This window comes from Microcaecilia unicolor, chromosome 6, assembly GCF_901765095.1.
Source record: "Microcaecilia unicolor chromosome 6, aMicUni1.1, whole genome shotgun sequence".
Taxonomy (NCBI): Eukaryota; Metazoa; Chordata; class Amphibia; order Gymnophiona; family Siphonopidae; genus Microcaecilia; species Microcaecilia unicolor.
In genome coordinates, this window is record NC_044036.1 from 80,511,387 (window position 1) to 80,536,746 (window position 25,360).

The 25,360-nt window shown below is 41.3% G+C and overlaps 1 protein-coding gene across 1 annotated transcript in view; it reads right to left on the bottom strand.

Moving 5' to 3' along the window:
- Positions 1 to 25,360, bottom strand: part of PLPPR5 (phospholipid phosphatase related 5) — a 322,161-nt gene that overhangs the window by 238,610 nt on the left and 58,191 nt on the right. The gene's annotated exons all lie outside the window — the stretch shown is intronic.

Consider the following 25,360-nt stretch of genomic DNA (forward strand, 5'->3'; position numbering starts at 1 on the left):
TTAGACTTGTTTCAGATGGAACAACAATTTAAAAACGACAATGTGAAGCAGCAGCTCCTAGGCTTGCTTGTATTTGAGTGTATACCAATAACGGCTGCGTAGGGGAGTGGAAACAGAGATTAACCAATGGGCTTCCTTGCTTACCGTAGACTTGCTTTGCTCACTTCCACTCCTGTCTATTAAACATCCTGCAGCATCTCATAAGTTTGCTTGCTTTGTTTTGAGTGAACGGGGATGACGGCTGCGCTGGAGTCGGACCCGCTGCTCTTTCCCTCCCCCCTCTTCCGAGTCGCCATTGGACCCCGACCCCCGCCCTGAGCCCTCACTCGCCTCCTCCACATTGGGCATTCACCACAGCTGCTCGCTCGCCGTCTCGCCGCCCTCCCTTTTCATCCTCTCCGACAGTCCGAATCCAGACTTGGAGAGGAGAGGGAGGGCAGCGGCGGTTTTTTGAGGGCAGTTAGTGTGCGCGGGTGGTTCGGGAGGTTGGCAGCCAGTCTCGAGCAATTCCTAGGCAAGGGAGGAGTAGGGATACTCCTCCCCCTGCCTGGGTCGCTGTTGGCTGCTGGCTGGGTCGCGGTTTGCTGCTGGGCGTTGGGCTGGTGACTTCACCCGCGGCGCAGCCAATCAGTGGCACTTCATTGGATTCGATGAGCTGTGTAGGATTCATGACATCACCTAGCAGACCACCTCCGAGGGAGCCACAGTTCCAGGCAGCCTCAGAACGTTGGAGGTGAGAATTATTATATAGGATGCTTGGAATTCGGTGTGGATCTCTAGGCACGCTACATAGAACCCGAGGGTATAGGGGTAATTTTACAAATTAGGCACTAACGTTTACATATTGATTACATGTGTAAATGTGTACAGTAGAGATATAGTACCCCAAAATCTGAGATCTGGCAAAGCTTGAAGAATGGTTCAGCAATTGGCAACTCAGATTTAATACTAAGAAGCAGGGTCATACACTTAGGTTGTAAAAATCCAAGGGAACAGAATACTATAGGGGGTGAAGTACTTCTGTGTATGAAAAAAGAGCAAGACTTGGGGGTGATTGTGTCTGATGATCTCAAGGTGGCCAAACAGATAGAAAAGGCGATGGTCAAAACCAGAAGGATGCTCGGGTGCACAGGGACAGGACTGGCCAGCAGGAAAAAAAGGTGATTGTGCCATTGTAGAAGTTTCTGGTGAGGCCCCATTTAGAATACTGTGTGCAATTCTGGAGTCCGAACAACCGATTTGTAAGGCATCATTTATAGAATTTGGCCCAAAACACATATCATGTCACAGAAGATGTACATATATATAGAAGTATATCAATATATTCTGTACACATAATAAAAGAAAGGTTTCAAATGGAGAACATATACGTGTAAGAAGCACTGTTTTATTATCAGCAGTGGCATAGGAAGGCAAAGGAAAAAGGAGAAAACCTCCGCACAAACATTAACAAGGAAAGCAGCAGAGGTGATACAGGAAAGAAGGAATCAACTGAGGGATCACAAACAGACTTTTATTGAAGAGTGACCCCACTTGGCCAAGTTTTGTCATGAGCCTTCATCAGGGGTCCATATATATAGGACTCTGCCTGTTGCCATAGAAATAGCGTCTTTTTCAAAAACACCACATGCACATATGTCATTTCACACTTATAAATCCACTTTTTATATATATGAATGTTGCCTCCTTTATTTCAGCAATTTTGACAGTCTGCCTTCAATTTACTCACACCAGTCTATCAAGTGGCAAGTCTACAACTTGCCACTTACTAAAGGTACTGGTTTTGGTGCCTATTTTTAGCTTATTCTTTATAGAATGCTAAAGCACGTTGCCAAAAACACACCTACATTTAATGTGTAAACACTTACACCAGCCCTATATCTGGTACATAAGAACATAAGAGTAGCCATACTGGATCAGACCAATGGTCCATCTGGCCCATTATCCTGTTTTCCAAACAGTGGCCAAGCCAGCTCAAGTACCTGACAGAAACCCAAATCATGGCAACACTCCATACTATAAATCCCAGGGCAAGCAGTTGCTTCCCATGAATGTCTCAATAGCAGACTATGGACTTTTCCTCCAGGAATTTGTCCAAACCTTTTTTAAATCCACCTCCTCCGGCAAAGAGTTCCAGAGCTTAATTATTTGTTGAGTGAAAAAATATTTCCTCCTATTTGTTTTAAACGTATTTCCATGAAACTTCCTGGAGTGTCCCCTAGTCTTTGAACTTTTGGAACAAGTAAAAAATCAATTTACTTCTACTGGTTCTACACCACTCAGGATTTTGTAGATCTCAATCATATCTCCCATCATCCATCTCTTTTCCAAGCTGAAGAGCCCTAACCTCTTTAGCCTTTCCTCATACGAGAGGAGTTCCAACCTTTTTATCATTTTAGTTGCTCCCGCTGACTGTTAAACTCATACTTGTACACTCTACCCCAATGGCGATCCTAGGTTGGCTGCCACCCGGGATGGATCGCCGCTACGCACCCCCCCCCCCCCCCCCGGGTGCAGCAGTATCCATCCCCTCCAGGGTGCAGCACGACACACACCCCGGCGCATCAACACCCCCTTGGCGCATCAAGCACCCCCCCAGTGCATCAACATCCCCCCCTCTGGCACATCAACACCCCCCCTCCGGTGTATCAACCCCCCCCCCCCCCCCCAGGTGCCTTCTTGGCTGCTGGGAGCAGCCACATGCCTGTCGGCACCACTGGCTCCCTCTGCCCCGGAAGTAACCTGTTCCGGGGCAGAAAGAGCAGGGAACCAGCGGAGCCGACAGGCACACAGCACCCCCCCCCCCCCCAGCAGCGTGCACTCGGGGCGGACCGCCCCCCCCCTTGGTACGCCACTGCTCTACCCATGCTGTGTCCAAACTCCACCCATATGCACATACATTTCCACTATGCAGTCATTTATGTGTGTACATATCCACTTAACATGCATAACTCACTAGATTACTGTCATTTATGCATCTTCTTCAAGCCTAAAACTAAGTGGCTCGTCATAGAATTACCCCCAAATGCCTTCCACTATGAAAACGTCACTCAACTTGGCATGGAGGAGTAGCCTAGAGGTTAGTTCAGTGGACTTTGATTCCTGGGAATTGGGTTTGATTCCTACTACAGCTCCTTGTGACTCTGGGCAAGTCACTTAACCCTCCATTGCCCAGGAACAAATAAGTACCTGTATATACTATATAATCTGCTTTGAATGTAGTTGCAAAAACCACAGAAAGGCAGAATATCAAGTCCCATTTCCCTTCTCTGTTACCACCCAAGGTTGCGCAAATATGTCTCTCTCTAAAACACTAATGTGCCTTCTTTAATCCAGATTTTTAATCACTGTAATTCATTTCTTATCAAGCTTCCTAAAAATACCCTGTAATAAATGTTTTCACTTTAACATAGTTCAGCACTCCCCACAGACAGAACCCCTCATATTTCAACACACATATATACATGTTTCTAACATTTGCAGCCATCTGTTCACTTCCAGTAAACATTCATTCATTTCCCCAATTGCAAATCATTTTCAAGTATTCTTTTCATATCTAGACTATATTAACAGCAGTCCTTTTGAAAACAATTAGAAAAATACAGACATATTTCTTTCATACTTGGTAATACACATTGAGGGGCATTTTCGATAGTGCATCTAAGTCAGACTTTGGATGTTTGTGCTAAATGTACCGAATTCAAATAGGAAATATATTCATTTTTGAAAAAAGAAAAAGTCTTTTTTTCAAAACTACCATTTAAAACAAGAATTTGTGCTTTGTGCGTTTATCTTTTTAGGCCATTTTAGAAAAAGATTGCACAAGTTAAAAATGCACAAAATCAGGCAATTGGGATGCAGGAGGGACCGGCATTTTTAGCAGACTGGTCTCCCAGACATTCCAGGAGAGCAATGAAGCACCCTAGGGGGCACAGCTGTGGACTTCATATAAATGTTCCCAGGTACACATCTCACATTTGCTCCCTTAGCTTGTCTTTTGTGCCCTCCAAAACCCACTCAAATTCCACTACCTGCAACTACACCACTACAATAGCTATATACCACCTATATGTGGGTACAGTGGGTTTCTTGTGAGCTTTGGAGGGCTCACAGTTTCCACCACAAGTGAAACAGGTAGGAAGAGGTATGGGCCTGGGTCTACCTGTCTACAGTGCACTGCACCCACCCCTAGACTACTCCAGGGACCTGCTCTAATGGGCCTGGCTATAACATCTTAGGCTGTCAGAAGTTGGTACTATTTTTATTCACATTTTGGAGGGTGAGAGGGGGGTCAGTGACCACTAGGGGAGTAAGGGGGGTCATCCCTGAATGCCTCCAGTGGTCATCTGGTCATTTAGGGCACCTTTTTGTGTCTTCATTAGAAAAACAGGTCTAGACCAAAATGCTGAAGTTTTCACCCTACACATTTTGGTTTTGCTACATTATGGCTATAAAACGTCCAAGTGTTAGGCACATCCTAATCTCACCTTCTAAATGCTCCCAACACATTCTCTTGTGATCTGGACACACTGCAGATGAAATGCATAGATAGATGTCTGCAAAACAGGTTTCAAAAATACCAATTTGGGCGTTTTGAGAAGAAATCCATGCAAATGGTGCTTTATGACAGTTTTTGAATGGTTGACCTAACAAACTTGAGAATAGCAGCTTCAAAAATTCATTTACAGCTGCTATATTGTGCTGTACAAGGTTGAAGCCTTGATGTTTGATTCATAAAATAACCAGGTAAACCACAGTAAAGATTAATACTATATATTTTTGAGATATGAGACAAGGTAAGCTCTTGCATTACCCTTTGAGCCCTGCTGCCAGGACCGGCTTAACCATTAGATAGACAGATTCTGGAGGGTAGCAAAGGTCCTGACATCCACACAAAGAACAGTCAGCCCATACTTTTACTCAAAGGAGGAGCAAACAATTTTTAAATAGCCCATTTATCTATGAAAATATATGAAGAAAATTCAAAGATTTAAATTATGGTATTCAATTACGCAGTTTTACAGGATCTTTCTAGAAGGGCTAGTATTGGGGTGATTATGAATGTTGAGTTTAATTATCAAAATCTTAGAGAGAAGACAATAGGCTTCTGAGAAGGAATTGAGAGAACACAAGGTTTAAAGTTCATCTAAGGTACAATACCTAATATCCTTGAAGCAGCCTTGCCTGCTGCATCTGTGAATCATTGCTTTTAGCATTTTTCAAATGTGTAGGAAGGCTTGAAAGCTCTATTTTATACTTGAATATCAAATCTAACCTCCTAGCCCTGAATCAGAGCTACCCTGTCACTGTTTCAGATTAACTATTGAAGTTGGAATTAACTGTAGATGCCAAAACTACAGTCATGCATGTGTTCAATGTAATTCCTCTAGAACTAAGCTTATTAGTGCATTGTTGAGAAAATATAATTTGAGGATCTGAATCCTAAAATGCAGCTACTTTAAAAATATAACTCCATTTTAGTTGAATCTTAGGAGTTTCTATTCTGTCTCCTGCAAAGGCCAAATGATCTGCATCCACTCCTTCTGAAGCCTCTTAGCAGGTTTGAGTTGGAGGAAGACCAGGTGAGAAGGAAAAAAGAAGGTGGGGATCCTAGAAAGGACAGAAGGAGAGGAGAACCTTAGGGATTGCTCCCACTTGCCCAAGATGTGACCTCAAGACTCATGGTCTAATGGGTAGTGGTAATACCTCTCCTTAATTAATGTTCTAAATATTATTATAGCATTAGCATTTGGCTCCTCAGCTGTAGGGTAAGCTGTATTGTAGAAAAGCATTTGTATCACAGCAATGTTATTTGAATGTTCCAATTGTGTGCTTATTAGATACTCCATCACTATTATGCTTACATCTTATTATATCTCTGCTATTTGAATTTCAGTGCTGTTAAATGTGTATATTTTTGACCATGTTTCATGGTAGCCCTATTATTAGGTTTCAGTTTGCTGTTTTGAGGTTTACCTCATTTATTGTTTTTATATTCATACTTGGTTATTTTACTATTGTTATGCTGTTAACAAAATTGTAAGTTTTTATGTTAAATTGTACCTGCTGTACACTACCTTGGTTGAATCTCTTCATAAAGGCAGTTAATGAATCCCAATAAATAAATAAATAAATAAATAAATAATCAAAGAGACCCCACTACAGATATCAGTTAAGTGCTAAGTCTGAAGATTACTTACTGTAGCATAGTACCTCAGAAATTAAAGCATATATATTGAATAACTCTGCTAAAAGAATCTTTTGTATTTCTAAATAGTGTTCAAATGCTTATCTTGGTAGCAAGAAGATGTAAAAATGTTTATTAACACAATTAGAAAGCAATTCTAAAACTGGACACTGCACATTTTGCTCCAAGATGCGGCGTACTGAACATTAATTCTATAACAGCATCTGGGCACCCAAACTGCATTATAGAACACTTCTATAATGCATCAATATGTCTATGTTTGTGAATGCCCACTTACTCCATGTCAATAGCCAGGAGAACTTACAATATTCTTTGTTATGTGTGTAAATATTGGACACGCCTATGCCCCACCCATGCACACCCCCTTTCATTTATGCACTAACCTCCGGATTCTATATAGCACAACTTAAGTTGCGCGTGCAAATCCAGTAATTATTGACACTCATAGGCTTTAATTAGAATTTACACACACAACTGTCTTAAGTGTATTCTGTAATGTGATGGGCGTAAATTCTAAGTCACATAGTTGAAAAGGAGGGCGTGGAATGGACAGGTCGTGGGCATTTCTAAAATCTATGCGCACAGTTATAGAATACACACAGTTCACACCTAATTTAGGTGTCAGCATGTACATCAAGTTTTACTTGGCGTAACTGCCCGTAACTAAATTTAGTCACGCAGATGGGTGCTCAGAATATTATATAAACTGTGAGGAAATTTAGGCATATTCTAAAAGGTAAGCCTAAATTTAGGAGTACTTTATAGAATACGCATAGGCATATGTTTTTTTAGGCGCCAATTTTTTAGGTGTGACATATAGAATCTAGCCCTAAATGAGTTGTACATGAAAGTTATAGAGTACCGCTTAGAGGGTGACTGTAGCAATCACATGCATAAGAGCTAGTATCCTATAACTTTTGCACACTCTGGGTGTATATTTTAGCAGGGGGAGATAGGGTTACAATATGCATGAAACCCAGTGGACTCCAAGTGTCCCAGAAGGCAGCTGAAAGTTTAAAACAGCTCCATGGTACAGGCACTGGGGAAAGATGCATGGTCAGGTTGTGCATAAGCTTTGGGGAAGGGGAAAGAGGAAGCATATTCTAGTGGTTTACCTCAACAGACAGCCCAAGGCAGAAACCAAGACTTCTGAGAGGTAGTTCCAGCCCTTCTTCCTACAGGTGAGCTGCTAGCCTCCTTAACTCTGGAGGCAGCTGTACAAAAGAGCGTGGCTGCACAGCCTTTGCAGGGGAGAAGGCTGTATATTAGAAGCCTGCAATTGCAAACAGAAAGAATACTTAGCCTGTCAGCAGAAGGCTGGTCCCTTGGAGCTGTAGGCTTCTCATCCCAGGGAAAGGGGAAGAGTCTGAAGCCAGTCAGGCCCTTTGAGGGAGTGAAGTAAGAGCCATACAGAGAGGAGGCACTTAGAAAGTAAAGGTAATTTGGATACTTCTTTTGAAAGGTGAGCAAGATGTTTGATGAGGGGAAGACTGTAAAGTGAGAATCTGACCCTGGGGAAGAAGACCCCTTTCTAAGTAAGTAAAATTTGGTTAATTCCTTGGGGGGGTGAAGATGCCAAGTAGATTGCCCTAAGCAGGGGGAGACTAAAGAGAAGGTTCTGTCCCTGGGAAAAGAGGAAAAGAAAAGCAATTTTAGACAGTGTTTAAAGGTGAGGGTTCAAAAGTGGCATTCCTACTGGGCTGGAAGAAACTTCTAGAACAAGCAGATCCAGAAAAGTAAGGGCTGAGCAGGAAGTTCTAAGCAGCAGAAGCCCTGGCTCAGGTGTGGATCTCAAATGCAAGCAGGATTGGATGTGTCTAGTAGCTGGAAAGGGGACCACCTGAGAATACCCTAAGGCAAGTGAACAAGTGGGAACCACAGCCTGGGGGAGGACATGACAGTCCTTGGGTTAGAAGTAGAGAGCTGCACCGGAACGGGGTTCGCTGGATTCCCGCAGGGACGGAGGCAGTTCCTGTGGGGTTCCCGCGGGGATGGAAGCAGTTCTGCGGGCTTCCCGTGGAAGTATAAGCTGCACCTGCACCAGCTTCTCATCTACCGAATACCAAGTTCTTTGAGTGCTGTCTCCTCCTCCTCCTCCTCCTCCTCCTCCTCCTCCTCTTCTTCCTTGCTTTAACAGCACAAATGTGGAAAGTCTTCCATTAAGGAGGTGGTAGAGTCATAAATGATGACGGAATTCAAAAAGGCATGGGATGAACACAGAGGATCTCTAATTAGAAAATGGAAGTTATATAAAACCTAACCTTAAATGGCTGCATGTGTATGGATGTGTCAAGTGACGCTTAGATGGCGACTCTGGCTGTGATGAACTAGGGCTGATACCAGGCAGACATGTATGGTCTGTGTCTCATACATGGCAATCTGGTTTAGGATGGGCTGGAAAGGGTTTAGACAGCAACTTCAGTGGCTGGAACATGAGGACAGTGCTGGACAGACTTTTACTGTCTGTGTCCCAAAAATGATTAGACGAATAGACTGGAGTGGGCTTTAATGGCAACTCCAGCAGTTGGAACATAAGGATAGGGCCAGATAGACTTCTGTGGTCTTTGTTCCAGAAACATGAAAGAAAGACCATAATCAAGTATATAATATCACACTCGTTGATTTAATGATGACTTGATAATGAGTGTGACTATTGGGCAGAGTGGATGGACCGTTCAGGTCTATTTGCTGTCACTTACTATATTAAAATTAATCCTCTTTGCTCTCAGGCTGGTGCACAGACCTCAGCTCTGACTCAGGCATGAGAATCAGATGTCACCTGACCTACTGGCGCATGCATGTGGCGACCTCTCAGCACACAGTGCCAGTGAATCAAAGACAAATCTTACATGTGCACACCAGAGTGTTCCAAGTTCCAACTTCCGTTCCTTACTTGCCTACAGTGCTGTGGCTCAAATCCAGAGAGAGACTGAGGGTGCTGACCGGAATTTTCTTTTATGTACCATTAAATTCTTACGGGAATGGGTGGGGATGGGTTAAATTCTTGCGGGACGGGTTGGAATGGGTTAAATGTTTGCGGGGATGGGTAAGATTCCAGCAGGGACAGGCGGGGATGGGTTAGATTTCTGTCCCCATGCAACTCTCTAGTTAGAAGCGTCATGAGAGAGAAACCCTATAATGAAAGGTACTGTGTCTGGAAAGCTTTTTAGGAGTGGAATTGTTTCTCCAGAAAAGGCTTGTTAGAAATTTCTGTTAGTTGGAAAATCCCCAATGAGAGTTTGTTTGTGATTATTTTGTAAGTTAAAGACTAGTAATCTTGAATATGAGAAAATAATTGAATATGAGAAATGGTTTATTCAATTGAAAAGTTCTGTTCTCCTTAATAAAATATTCCTTAAACACTAGCAGCTTTTCTATTGTGATCATAAAGGAATTTGCTCTAGAAGGGTTGGCTTAGAGCAGGGGTTCACAACCCAGTCCTCGGGACACACCTAGCCAGTCGGGTGTTCAGGATACCCATAATGAATATGCATGAGATAGATTTCCATGCCCTACTTCCATTGTATACAAATTTATCTAATTCATATTCATTGTGGATATCCTGAAAACCTGGCAGGCTAGATGTGTCCCAAAGACTGGGTTGAGAACCCTTGACTTAGGGAAAACTGAGGGGAAGGAGCAGTAGAAACAGAGCAGTGCTCCTAATATTAGGCTGCCGAACCTGATACACTGGAGCACAAACATTCTGCCTGCCCTCTAGACTAGGCACAGCCACTAGGGTGACCTCTAGTCCTGACAATATGTAGGCACAAGATTATAGAATTTGTTGCTTAAAATCAACAAAGGCGTTTTTTCTTGTTCAGTGCTTGTCATGGTGAATGATTTATGCAGTTGTTCTCAACCCAGTCTTCGGGGCACACCTAATCCCATCAGGTTTTCAGGAGATCCACAATGAATATTCATGGGTTAGATCTGCATGCAATTGAGGCAGTGAATTCAAATCTGTCTCATGAATATTAATTGTGGATATCCTGAAAACCCTAAGGGACTACATGTGCCCCGAGGACTGGGTTGGGAATGGCTGGATTAGTGTTCCCTTTCATTCTACTTGAATATCTATTACCATGTTGTATGATGGTATTATCATTAAGGAAATTAATTGCTCAGTTCATTGACCAAAAAGAAGTGCACTGCTGTTTCTAGCATTGATATATCAGACAGAGATCTAGTTTTTATGCTGAACTGCTCATAAACAAGAATAACTAGGGAGATACTAGCTGAATTTTGCAATTAATCATAGTAGTGTAAGTTTTATGAGGGTAATGTGCTTTGGTAGGGAATCAGCTTGCTAATGCAGTTTTCCTGTCACCCAAAAGTTCATAAATAATCTAACCCAGTAAGAAATCCAGATAATTTAATATAGAAACACAAGGCAGTATGGTATGAAACCCTGCAGAATGAAAACAAACTGAAAATATTTCTTTCTACTAGACAGAAAGCTTCAGTAGATGCATTCCCAGAGATTCAAGTTATAAGTGAAAAGAAGTGGGCTTGTTTGGTTATGTATTCATAACAAAAGGTCTGGTAAGCTAAAGTTAGAGAATACTAAGTATTAGGAATCTTATCTTCCCCCCCCCCCAAAAAAAAAAAAACAATAGGGGGTACATAAACACTACAGGGGCAGCATACCTGGAGAAGCTATGACCAGACAAGGCCCAGCTGGCAAATAGGTGCCTCAGTGTAGATCAGGGCCTAGGAGGTAAGGTGTGGAGCCAGATGTTTGTCAGGAACTAGGAAACAGTGATATAGAACCAGATGTTAGATTCAGGTGGGAACCAGTTGAACAGGGTTTCTATGAGATAAATTTCCAGAAGACTGCTACACCTATTTGTACTCCATCTTTAAGACTTAGAACAACAAAGAAAGTCTTGATGCCTTTAGAGTGTGAACCATCTCATTCAACTCGCCTCTCTTTTTCTCCTTCATTCATTTTCATCCTTTTTTCAGCTTCTTTCTTTTTCAAAGAGGAGTCACCTGCATGACTTTGTGGGCATGACTGAGAGATAAACTACAGCTGAATACAAGGTATCTAGTTCAACAGGAAAGGGCAAAATGAGTTAAAGAAGCTAACAGCTGGGAAGGGGAGCTGTGTCTCCTGTACATACCAGTGACCTTCTTTATGGAAATGGTGGTAGATGCATAAAATGGCTTCCCAGTAGAAGGGGTAAAGATGAAGACTGTATCTGAACTCAAGGGACAAGCACATAGGATCTCTAAGGAAATGGAAGAGATAGTAGATGGTATGGATGGGCAGAGTGGATAAGCCATATGGTCTTCATCTGTCATCATTTTCTCTGTTTCCATGTTTATACACTCCTCCCAAGGTTTCCTCACAGGAGCTGAGGGGGGTTCAGGCAAGAGAGGTGCTGGTTCCTATATAGGACAAAGTGAATAGAGGGGATAAGGAACTCTAGCCTAAGCAAGGGAATCTTGGGAATTGCTTTTGCTTGTCCAAGATACAACCACAATGCTCACAGTCAAATGGGTATGTACACCTCTCTGCCTCTTAACAGGTTTAATAGACATGCCTGCTGTTGAGAACATGGTCATCCTAAAATGAAAGACAGAGAAAACCATGGTACACATAACAGTGAGCGTGGAATGAAGGAGTGAAGCAGGGCACTCTACCAATAGCCCACTGGCTAGGAAACTGGATGCATCTTGCCAATGGAAACTGTCTGGAGGTTGGGAGGCAGGGATAGTGCTGGGCAGACTTATACGGTCTGTGCCAGAGCCGGTGGTGGGAGGCGGGGATAGTGCTGGGCAGACTTATACGGTCTGTGCCAGAGCCGGTGGTGGAAGGCGGGGATAGTGCTGGGCAGACTTGTATGGTCTGTGCCAGAGCCGGTGGTTAGGAGGCGGGGCTGGTGGTTGGGAGGTGGGGATAGTGCTGGGCAGACTTATACGGTCTGTGCCCTAAAGAGCATAGGTACAAATCAAAGTAGGGTATACACAAAAAGTAGCACACATGAGTTGTCTTGTTGGGCAGACTGGATGGACCGTGCAGGTCTTTTTCTGCCGTCATCTACTAAGTTACTATCCAGCTTATAATCGAAAGTAATCGCCGGCTATTTCCCGACACAAATCGGGATATGGCCGGCGATTTTGCAAAAGCGGCGAAAAGCGTATAATCGAAAGCTACATTTGTGATAGCTTTGCCACTTTCCCTTCGCCACGCCGGCGAAAGTTCAAAGGGGCGTGTTGGCGGTGAAGCGAAGGCAGGACATGGGCAGGCTTGGGTGTGGCTACCAGATGGCCGGCTTTCGCGGATAATGGAAAAATAAATCCCGGCGATAAGCAGTATTTCGCCGGGTTTACTTGGTCCTTTTATTTTCGCGACCAAGCCTCAAAAAGGTGCCCCAACTGACCAGATGATCACCGGAGAGAATGGGGGATGACCTCCCCTTACTCCCCCAGTGGTCGCCAACCCCCTCCCACACTAAAATTATTAAAATACAAACCTTTTTTGCCAGCCTGTATGCCAGCCTCAAATGGCATACCCAGCACCCTGACAGCAGTATGCAGGTCCCTGGAACAGTTGTTGTTGGTTGCAGTGGACTGCAGAAAGGCAGAGCCAGGCCCATCCCCCCCTACCTGTTCCACTTGTGGTGGGTAATGTTGAGCCCTCCCAAACCCCTCAAAACCCACTGTACCCACATGTAGGTGCCCCCCTTCAGCCCTTAGGGCTAGGGTAATGGTGCACACTTGTGAGCAGTAGGTTTTGGAGGGGATTTAGGGGACTCAGCACACAAGGGAAGGGTGCTATGCACCTGGAAGCTAATTTGGTTGTTTATAAAAGATGTTTGAAGTGCCCCCTAGGGTGCCCGGTTGGTGTCCTGGCATGTGAGGGGGACCATTGCACTACAAATGCTGACTCCTCCCACAGCCAAATGCCTTGGATTTCGCCGGGTTTGAGATCGCCGGCAGTTTTTTCCATTATCGCGGAAAAACAAGAGTGGCGATCTCAAACCCGGCGAAATCCAAGGCATTTCGCCGGCCCACACCTATTATCGAAAAAAAAGATGGCCGGCCATCTTTTTTGAAAATACAGTTCCGGCCGGCTGTTGCGCCGCCGCCAAAATAGATCGCCGGCGACCTATTTCGCCGGCGACGTTCGATTATTCCCCTCTATGTTACTATGTATGGAAATATTCCGTTTTCTGTGTGAATGTAAAGATGCTCTAAAAGTGCCCTTCACTTGGAAAACTCCACTGCTTATACCTGGGCGTACCTTAGGGATGAAGTACTGTTGCTAGATTGATGCCCTTGACAAAACATGAGACCGCGAAACAGGGTCCTGTCGGGCTAATCACAGTATCGGTGTTGCCAATGAGGTTTCACTAGAATTTTGATGGAACCAGCTAAGTCCCAGCCACGGAAGACAATATACCAAGGCGGGAGCATTTAAGCTAAGTTATATCTGTGCATTATTTGCTTTTACATTGCAATAATGTTGATTTTTTGAACGGTAGAATGTTTGAAGCTATTTACAGCTGAAACGCAATTAGAGTATCAGTATAAAACACTACCGGTTGGCTGGAGGTATTCGATGATTAGAAATTTGCATTGACCTAGGAGCCACTGTATAGGTTGATATGCAATGTCCTAAAATGATATGAGATTACCTCTACAGCCTATATAAGTTATTCTCGATGTTATTTGCAATATAACAGTTTTTGTCTAAATTGACGTTATGTATACCTGGAATGAGCAGCATAAAATCTGTTTTACTCTTTTGGGATCTTGCCAGGTACTTGTGATCCATTTTGGCCACTGTTGGAAACAGGGTACTGGGCTTGATGGACCTTCAGTCTTTCCACATATGGTAATGCATATGTTCTTACATTCGGATGGGTCCACCCAACTAGATTACTATCCTGGTACAACAGACAACATCTTTGACTGTGTCTAGGAGGTAACTGGCCAGACAATCCCATGCATGCATGGGGCCTTTGAATAACGTATCCATAGATGAGCTTATTGAAGGAAAACAACCAGAAAAGCAAAAACAATAGATAAATAAATCTCATAAAATCCACCAAATGAAGACAGTGCTGTACATGCAGCATGTCTTAGCAGGGCTGAGCTTCAAGTGGGCCCTCTTTGTTCAATAGAAATCTAAGAGATGTTACTCACATCGTGATACTTTATAAGAGATTAAAGACTTACTTCTTTCAACATGCCTTTTCATTGTTTGAGCTCTATTTTAACTTATCTTATTGCGTATATTTCTAGTCTGCCATCTCCCCCCAAAAAAAGTCTAAAGCAGATTACAAAAAGAAATCCAACAATCCCTGGGACAAAAAAAAAATCCATCCTTTAAAACTTACATAAAATATAAAACAAGCAACAAACAAGATTATAAATCTTAGAAAAAGATATTTGTGGAATAAATAAATCTTAAGCCATTTACGAAAGAGCCTATAAGAAGAGAACCGTCTAATACTCAAAGGTAAGGAATTCCAAATAGAAGCAGCTGCTGTGCAATAGAACTTTCTAATACACGCTTGGATCTCTAACCCCTAACAGAAGGTATTTAAGCAGAACAAGATCTGATATGTGATGAGTGCAATTCAACTGCAATAATTTTACAATAAAGATAAATAGGTTAATTTGTCATGGCTACTTTGACAATATCAAAAACTAGAAACATATAATGAATGACATATAAAACATGTCTGTGGTTTGGTGTGCTGTATGCTGAATTTTATGTATGGGTTATTCCCTGGCCATGGGAGGAATGTGTTCTTGTCAAGTGTGACAATAACATTTATGCACGATGTTATAGAATTCAGTGGAATGCATGTACAAGTAGGCACAAGCAATTATACCAGGTTTTCAGTGGTGTAAATGGACTCGCCTAAATGTATGTGTATTCCTATTCTATAAACTGCATCTTACAGTAGACATGGTTTATAGAATAGCATTACGTGTTTTATTCCAACATGCCTACATTTTGTATGCCATATAGAGAATCTGGCTCTATATGTCAAGTATTTTTAGATTGTTCTATGAATTTTGTTTGTACTTTTGTAAACTACCAACTGTGGAATCATATATAATGGGGGGAATTCTATATATGGCACCTTAAAAATTGGTACCAAAAAAACCACACAGCATGATTCTTTCCTTTGTGGGTAACTGTGGGGTCCTGTGAAATATTTTGGCATAGTTTGCAATATTCCCTGTAATCAATCCAGTTGCAAACTATGCCAAAATATTTCACAGGACCCCACAGTTACCCACAAAGGAAAGATATTCAACATAAAGGGATCTTTCACTTGCTCATCTTCCAATGTGGTATATATCATTCAGTGTAAAAAATGTAACGAAGGATGCTATATTGGAGAAACAGGCCAGATGCTTAAGACAAGATTCAATTTGCATAGACATCACATGAACAATACTGGTGCCAGTAGGGTTCCCACACCTGTTGGTCAACATTATACAGGACCAGGACACTGTACCAGTGACTTCACAGTGAGAATCCTGAAAGGTAACTTTAAAACCATACAAGAAGGTAAGACCTTTGAAGTCAGAATGATTGAATATTTTAACACCCAACAGAAAGGACTTAACAAGGATCTGGGGTTCCTAGCCCATTATAAACCATAAAGCTGTATTTGTCTGTTGATCACCCCACCCCTCAATTATCCACACCCATCCTGTTAGAATATCAATGATATGCTTTGATGTTCCCATGCATACCTCCGACCCACCCCATCCTCCCACCCTGTCAGACTGTCATAGTAATGCTTGAATGTTTTCACTTATATACACTGTCAGCTAGCACATTTGCTTATTTCCGATCTGACGAAGAAGGGCATCCTTCGAAAGCTAATCAAGAAATGTATTAAGTTACTGTATGTCCAATAAAAAAGGTATCATCTTATTTTCTTTTCCATGTTTTATTTTGTTTGATTTCTATTGCTCCTCCAAAAGAATGTACTGGGTTCTGACTAATAAAAAGGACAGCAACCAGGAATACACTACTCACCAAAGAAGCCATTTTACGAAGCTGCATTAGGTATTAGCGCACGCTTAACGCAGCTTAAAATTGCGTACCGTGGGACACGTTCAGGTGTCCTGTCGTAAGTGCCAAATGTGCACGTGCTAACGGTGCACTAAAATTTTTCAAAAACTTTTTGTTTGGGGATGTGTGTCTGGGAGTGAAGAGTGGGCGTTCCTGTGCTAATCACTTAGCACATCTACATTAGCGCACGCTAACTGGTTAGTGCAGTATTACCGTGGAAGCACTTCATGCCTACAAAATAGATGTCGAAAAGTGCTCATGAGGTAATTGCAGGAGCAAGCTGATTCATGTTTCATGTGCAATACTAGCACTTGTTGATCCCCTGACGAAGCCATAAGTGAAACGGGTTCCTGTCAGGATCAGAGTTGGAGATACGTGCTTTTTTTTACCCGCAAGTGAAACACATGATGGCGAATGGACATAGAAAATATCTGGTGGAGGTTTCTATGTTCAATGATTGAATTCTATCCATGTGTGCAGCAATGTTTGCAGTTCTATGTTCAAAAGTTGGACAGATTAATTGCATGGCCCATGGATTAATGAGATCTTTTCCTCCACCAGTTCTGCCTTTATTGTAGTGAGCAGATTACACCTGTAGTTTTGGGGAGATAAATAGATTAACATTAGCATATGACCATTAATACAAACACTGGAAAATCGGCCATTTTATATTGCGGTATAAATGTCCTTAGTGCATGGGAAAAACCTGTGCAAGGGTGTGCTAAAACCACTTTTGCCACAGTTTAGTAAAAGGATCCCTAAGTTAATCGAGCTTCATAATAATCACACAAATGTTTTTCTTTGGAGTTGTATTAGTTCACAGTGATCGCCAGTTACTACTATCTCTATCTCTGATTTTGACTTTGTGTTATTTTCAGTGCTCCAGTAGTATCATATGCTCAACAGAACATAATCATATCGACCCCTGATGAAGGTTTTATAGCCGAAACACGGACCGTGTAGGGTCCTAATAAAGCCTATTTGGAGTTCTCATTCCATGAGTTCTGACTGGTTTTTTGGATTGGATTTTCTTCCACTCTGCATTTGTTTTCCTAATTGAATCAAGTGTCACTTTTAATTCAAGAAGAACAAGCAAAATATCTTTACCTCTATCTAAGCTAAGTCTGACATCATGTACCTCCCTGTTTACAAAGCTGCACGGCAATACCAACACAGCGTGGCTTTGTAATCAGGGGGGTTAATAATGAAACCAACAGTTTCTGTCCTATGGCCTGCCAGTCATGCATTTAACTTTACAGTTTAGCAACACACAATATTTCTCTCAATCGAAATTGTCAAAAAATCAAACTCTTTCTTGTATGAGCATTGACTAAAGTTTTGTGTTCTCTCCAAAGATTGTCAGATGATTTGCATACCAAACATTACCAGAAAATAAGCACAGAGCTAGTTCCTTCCTGAAGGTTGAAGCAATGACAGGGATTCTAGTATTATTGCTGCTGTGATAAGAGAACTAATGTATTTTTTGCCCATTACTTTTGTTCTGCTCACCAAAAGTACTCTGCATGGTGTATGCATTGTAAGTGCTAACTGTATGCTGTAATGCACATATAAGTAATAAGATTAAACTGCTTAAAGCAGTGGAGGGGGAAAAACCCTTCATAATCGTGTATTAGATACAAATAATCCTGTATTTTAGGAAGCATTTGATTTAATGGTGTTCTTGAATTTAGAAGACCAGTGTTGCATAAACTAAAAACAGAATTTGCAGGAGCTTAACTTTGTAATTTTGAGACTCTGTTTGTGGCGATACTGCAAATTCATCAAACATGACAAAAATGCTAAAATATGACAGGTCATAACTTGTCTGCCATAAAATGACTCTTCTGCAGTCGCATTGTTTGCTCAGCAGTTTGGCAGGAGCAATGACATTGAGTTCAGTAAGGCATCCGCTCTCTCCAATTATGCATTGCTTTGCTGTTAAAAAAAAATTATATATAGCAATTTCTCATAAAATTGAACCCTGAAAAACAGCAAAGTGCCTGATTCACACTTTTCTGCTGCTGCTTCATGACTGCATAGAAGAATTTAACACACAGGGCTAACCTCACTAGGACCGCAGGGGAAAATAGCCAATTTTCAATAAACAATAAGCTAAAGCATTCCCAAAACTCATAACCTTTGTTTATCCTTTTTGCCATTTTCAGACCAGGCATTAAAATTGGTGGATAGACTTTACACCGAAGAGGCATCAGTGTGGTATGAAACCCTCTGAGAGGTGGGCAACCTTTATACTCAGAAGGCTGTGTGAATGGCAGCACTGTCTCTGGTGGACTGCAACATTATGTAATGTCATAACTCCACAGACATTCTGTGATAAATAAATAAACAAGTAAAAATTTAACTAGAAATGATGGAAACAAACTGACTATTCAGAAAAATATTTGCATAACACAGTATTTAAAATCACCAAAACTCTGATTTAATGATTTTTTTGTATGTATACTTCCCATTGTCTCGTAGGCCACATAAAATTCAACAGAGGAGCTGCAGGTTGCCTACCCCTGCTGTAGTGACATTTGAGACTGTGGATCTGGCAAAGTTAGAGTTAACACTTTTGTAAGCCAATGCTTAAATATTTATGTTGCATAAACATCTAAGCCACCATTTTATAAGGCCTGGATATACACGTCTCAAATCTAAGCGCATACAAATGGCAATGGGGCAAGGTCTGGGCATGTATTGGGTGGGCAAACTCATGGCAAGTTCATAGATGTTTATTCCCTATTTCAGATGGGGACTAAATGTTTATATCCTGAAAGATTGACGTTGGGAATTTATCTGCCTCCCTCCCTAAATCCATACTGGAAAGGGAAACCAGTCATTGTAACAGCACCGGAATAATAAACTGGTTATGTTTACTTAGATTGCAAAAATAGTCTGTTATGTGCTGACTTGAAAAACATCAATGTTATATATGTTCATTTTTCTAAAATGGCTGTTTATGCCATCCACATTCGGTGCAAAAACATCCATTTCTCTGTATATTAGAACAGTCTCTATGTCAGCAGATTTTGTTTTAAAATACAAATAAAACTGGAGATATCTTGGCCTGGATTTCTCAATTCTGACTTCTATGTCCTTTCTAAAATGCAGCTGATTGTGTGAGGTGGTCCACAGTCAATGGCTGCCCAGGTCATTGCTGGCAGGAGCCATCTATGTGCTGCATGTATCTAAACGTTTACTACTGCATCTGGATCCTGATATGAATACTGTATTGTATAGCACTGCATTTAGTGACATTATATGTATAGTACTACACACCTGAGATGTCCCAATTGTTTTGCGTACTTAAAAAAAACATTTATCAATAAAGGTTTCTGTGTTCTTGCTACTGTTTCTGCTCCGATACCTTCATTCCTTTTGGAAACTGCGGACCACTTGCCAGTCTGTTTTCTGGGACCTTCAATTATGATTTCTACAATCTGCCTTGATGTGTATTAATGATGAAGTCTAACAAGGTGATGGTTTTAAAAGAATTTTGCTTTAATACACACTCTGGTTTGAAATTGGCCGCTTTCCCTTTCTAAAAAGTCAAACTTGAAAGGTGGGTAAATACTTAAAATCTGCAGTTCATGTTTCATTTATCATACCAAGAATTCAAAATGCACCTGCCCTATAACTCCAGCTGGGAAAAGGGCATAAGCCAAACTGCTACAAATTCCTACACAGAACCCATGTTAGCAGAAGCTCTCACCCCATTTACACATCGAAAACATAGATCATCCCCTAGTAAAAACAACAGACTGAAAATCAGAAACAAATGTGCAGACCAAAATTTATATAGAAATCCCAAGAAACTACAGAATGTCATAACAGTGGAACACTGAAGAGAAACAGAAATGCATTTCCTCCTGTACAGAACATTTAAGTTCAAACATTGTAGCTCTAGTTCACAGGCCCTATTGTTGTATAATAGCAGTTTTCACAATGCTGAATGATATCAAATCCCCTTAATAGTAACGTACAAATGGCCTGTAATACTGCAGTGTAAATGTCTATTCCATAAACAGTATTAATGAAATAAATATGTTCATAGCACAATAATATAAAGAAGCATTTTCTAGTTTTATTTCATTTTCTATATCACCTTTAACAGTATACATTATAACAGAACAGTTTACAGAATCAGATCTTCACATAGTATCATCTAGCCTTCTTACCTCAGACCACATGTGCTGTAATTCTGCTGTTAATAGGAAGGTAAAGCAACTCAAAGACAATGCAATCACCAGCATAATATGCTCTAGGCAAACATTGTGGGATCAATATTCAAATGATTTATCCAGTTAATTTAGGAGTTAAATGGATAGATTTTCATTTTTCAACATTGTTGATCCTCTCTCTGGGTTACTTATGACCAGTCAACTCAATGTTTGGCCCAGACTTGACTGGTTAAGAAAAGGCAGAATCAGAGACATCCTGATTAAAGATCCAATAACTGGTTACATCAGGTCACACAAATGGCAGCTATAAAGATAATTGGATTATTCTTAGGCTTGCTTTTCTGAAGTGGATTGTGAAAACTGTAAAGCTGTTTATAGCTATTCTGCATGCCTTTTTAGATCCTTTAATTTGTAATTTTTCAATTTGCATTTTGTATTTCTTATCTTTTCATTAGTTTTTATTCTTGTTTTTTTTTTAGGTCTGCATTTCAATTAAAATTTGTAATCGCAATTAATCCCGTGATTAATTGAGTGGTTAAAGCTATTCCCCCCCCCCCCCCCCCCCCACACACACACACACACTGCAGCTCCTTTTGACTATGGGCAATCTTGCCCAGAGTCACAAGAAGCTACAGTGGGGAAACTAAATAAATAACATACCTTTAATCACACAATTTATCATAATTAAAATGTTAATCAAAATGTGTCGCAATTTCTTTGTTTTTTTATTTTTTTTATTTAGCATAATTGGTATACTGCTTTACATTTAAAAAAACATCAATCATGTTACAGGCAACTTACAACAAGTAACTTAATATAAACATGAAAATTGAGACAGTGGCAAAAACAAAACAAAAGAATCGGAATTATAAGGAGAAGGAATATAATTGCATCAGAATTTCCAGTCCTAAGACTTTACATAAACTAGAAATCAGTTAGAAAGGAATAAAGGAAAACTTAGGAACATGACAAGTAACGAAGAACAACTCCAGAGAATGTCCCTTTGGCTCAAGAATCTTTGTAATACTGCTTAAATAACCAGGATTTTAAGCCCATTTAAAATTTCTTACATGATCTTTCATGCCTGATACTGGATGGAAGTGAATTCCAAAGGAGAGGTATGTCTCGTGAGATGTCTAACCAAAGTTTGGTGTGGGATAGGATGACAAGAAGATTCTTCTTTGATGATCTTTGTGAATATTCAGCAGAGCTGATGTAACTGGTTATGTCTAAAAATTTCATGAAAGCAAAGCTAACCGCGTAGGTTATCCAGTTAATTTGGACAGACACCACTGACTATTGGCCTCAGTATTTTTGTCAGGAGCTTTATGACTCCAGTGTTGTTCAAAGTACTAGGTCAAAGAACTTAAGTAAAAGTAAATGTATATTTTAATACTTAACTAAAAGTAAAAGTGCAGTGAACAAATTTACTTAAGTGAAAGTAAAAAAAGTTATTGCCTAATAATAATAATACTTTTTAACTAAAAAGTAAAAGTATCAGAACTACAATGAATGCAAGTATTGTTAATGTTTTTATCTCACCAACTTTATTGCTCTGCAATTCAATCCATGTTGCTTTTAGTAAAACTACATTTTGAAAATGACTGTTACTCATATGAGTGTGCTTGTGAGTCATTAATCTAGCACAGCTAAAAAGGTGTTCAAGAACTGCGCTAGCAGATATTTGGTTATTCAATCTGATAAAACGTTCCTTCAAATCTGGCCAGGCTGCAATATTACTGATGACTTCTGACTTGGTCTGCAGTTATTGATCAAGGGAATCTCTGTCTGAAACACTTGACATCCATATAGCAGACAGTACGCTATCATCATTATTGTCATTATCTGCATTAAAGTAGTACTGTCTAATTCATCGCTTTCATCATCTTTATCTTTGTTATCATTGTCTTGCTGTCCAATTAGAAAGGAGGCTTTTGCAAAGTTTAAATCATTTTCTGTTGTTTTTCTAACAATTTTTCATCTGATAGCAAACTCTGTTTTAATATCTTTGAGAACTGATGCAAGAACGTCAAATGTGTGAGAACTCTTCATTCTTAAGGCCAGACAAGCAGACTTCCGTTCTAAAGACTATCAATCCATTGGAAAGTCACCCCAATGTAACATTTTCCATGGGATGACCAGCAGTCTGTTGTGATAGAGACATATGTCTGTTCACCAAGAATTGCTACCAGTTTCAGCTTCTTCTCTATCTCCACTTCAAAGTGACCCTACTCATCACTGTTCTGTTTGACTGGAGACCAGTAACCACCTCAACAAACTCAACCAATTCCACTGTTCTTATAGGCTGTATTCACCGAACAACAAAATTTAAGATGAGATGATCCACTGTTTGTTTGACAAGTTCCTGAAGGAAAAGTCCATAGTCTGCTATTGAGATGGACATGAGGAAGCAACTGCTTGCCCTGGGATTTGTAGCATGGAATATTGCCACAATTTGGGTTTCTGCCAGATACTTGTGACATGGCTTGGTCACTGTTTGGAAACAGAATATGGGCTAGATGGACCACTGGTCTGACCCAGTATGGATACTCTTATGTTCTTATTTGGTTTACTGAGGAATCATCATTTACATCTTGCTCCACTTTTGCTTTTTATTTTTAACTGCAAGCATCAGATGTAAATGAGTAAAAGTAGTAAAATTTGCAAAATTATTACTTCAATAAAAGTAAAAGTAACAAATGTTATCTCATACTTCTTTACAAGTAGCAAAACTTAAGTACAGTATCTAGTCACATTTACTTAGTATCAGTGCTTTTTTTGTGACGGTACGCGCTGGTACAGCGTACTGGCACCTTTTTTCACCTGTCCTGACTTTGAGCTGTGCTCTCGCTCGCTCGCTCACTCGCTCTCTCTCTCGCTGCTGCCTCTGCTCTGCCACCAACGGTACGGTAGCTGTCCTAAGCTTCTCTCTCAACCCCCCTCCCCATACCCTCATACCTGTTCCAATTCAACTTTCGAGCACTAACAGAAGCAGCGTTTCACATTTAGCTGCCTGTCCTGCATCAGCCCAGGAATCTTTCTCTCTGCAGTGCCGCGCCAGCGCGCCCCTGCGGAAACAGGAAGTCACAGCAAAGGGGGCAGAGCGCAGCATGGCAGAGAGAAAGAACTCCTGAGATGACGCAGGGCAGGCAGCTGAATGTGGAACGCTGCTACTGTTAGCGCCAGAGAGGGAAAATCATTTCAAAATGTACTTGGTAGGTGGGATGCATGGGGAAGTGAGGATAACCTGTTTCTTGATGGGTTCATCTTAACTTTTGTAATCTGCCTTGGGAAGTCTGGTATTTTAAATATTGGAAGTACAATTAAAATCTCCATTCATTGGGGCACATGGAATCGTATCTTCACCTAGACATAGAGGGAGAGGAAAGCAGGAGAAGAGAGAATTGCTGGACATGGATGGCTGGAGGGGTGGACAAGTAAGAGAGGAAAATCACTGGACATGGAAAAGAGGAGAATTGCTGGACATGGATGACAGGGGAGGGGCAGGGGAGAGAGGAGAATACCTGGACATGGATGGCAGGGGAAGACAGAAAGGAGGAGACATACTGGATATGGATGGGATGGGAGGTCAGGGAAGAGAGATTCACTGGACATGGATGGAAGGGGAGGGCAGGGGAGAGAGGAGAATCGTTGGATATGGATGAGTGGGGAGGGCAGGGGAGAAAGGAGAATCGCTGGACATGGTTGGCAGGAGAGGACAGGGGACAGAGGAGAATCACTGGACATGGGAGGGGAGGGCAGGGAGATAGGAGAGATGCTGGACATGGATGGAGGGTAGGGAAGAGAGGAAGGAGATGCACATGGATGGGAGGGCAGGGAAGAGAGGAGAAATGCTGCAAATGGATGGAGAGGAGAGCAGGAGATAGAGGAGACTTGCTGGACATAGATGGATGGAGGAGTTGGCGGGGAGAGAGGAGAAATGCTGGACTTGGATGGAGGAGAGGGGAGAGAGAATTATTGCTTTATATGGTTACAGGGGAGGGAAGGGAGAGAAGAAATGCTGGACATGGATGGAGGGGAGGAGAGAGGAGAAGTGCTGGACTTGGATGGAGGGGAGGAAAGAAAAAAGAAGACGATGCACATGGATGGAGATTAGGGAAAGGGAAGAGAGGAGAAAAACTGCACATGGATGGAGAAAATAGGCAAAAGCTGGATCCACGTTATACCTCCTCCAGTCAATTCCACGGAGGAGGGCCCAGTTTTTACTTATGGCAAGAAATAAAGAAGAAAGGAGGAAAGTAAAGAAATAATTGGAAAGGAAGCTCTGGAAACAGAGTTAAGGGAACAGATAGAGAGCAGTAGAATCAGAGACTGGGACCAATATTGATAGAAAAACAAAGTCACCAGACAACAAAGGTAGAAAAAAATCATTTTATTTTCATTTTAGTGTTTGAAATATGTCCAATTTGAGAATTTACATCTGCTGTCTTATTTTGCACTGGGTATACTGTAGCTGTAACAGCTTACAGAAATTATTTCTAATGAAAAAAATCACGTTATTTTTTTCTCCTATACTAGTATAATATTTACATAGTAGATGATGGCGGAAAAAGACCTACACGGTCCATCCTGATGTCTGTTTATATGCGCCATAGCTGGCATAAGGGGTGTGGCTAATGTGGGTGTGGCTACCATAGGGGTGGAGTCATATGTGGTGGCCCCGCCCATAGTGAGTACCGACACCTTTTTTCTACAAAAAATCCCCTGCTTAGTATACAAAACTGCATGACTCAAATCCATGCAACTCTACAAATTATATATTTACCCTTAGCAATGGTAGGTAGAAGCCTTATTATCTTCTTACCTTTAGAAGTTGTAAAAGCCTAAAGTATAAGTCAACATACGCATCAAGTTTCTCTTACATATGCACACAGCTCTGGAATTTTCTACCAA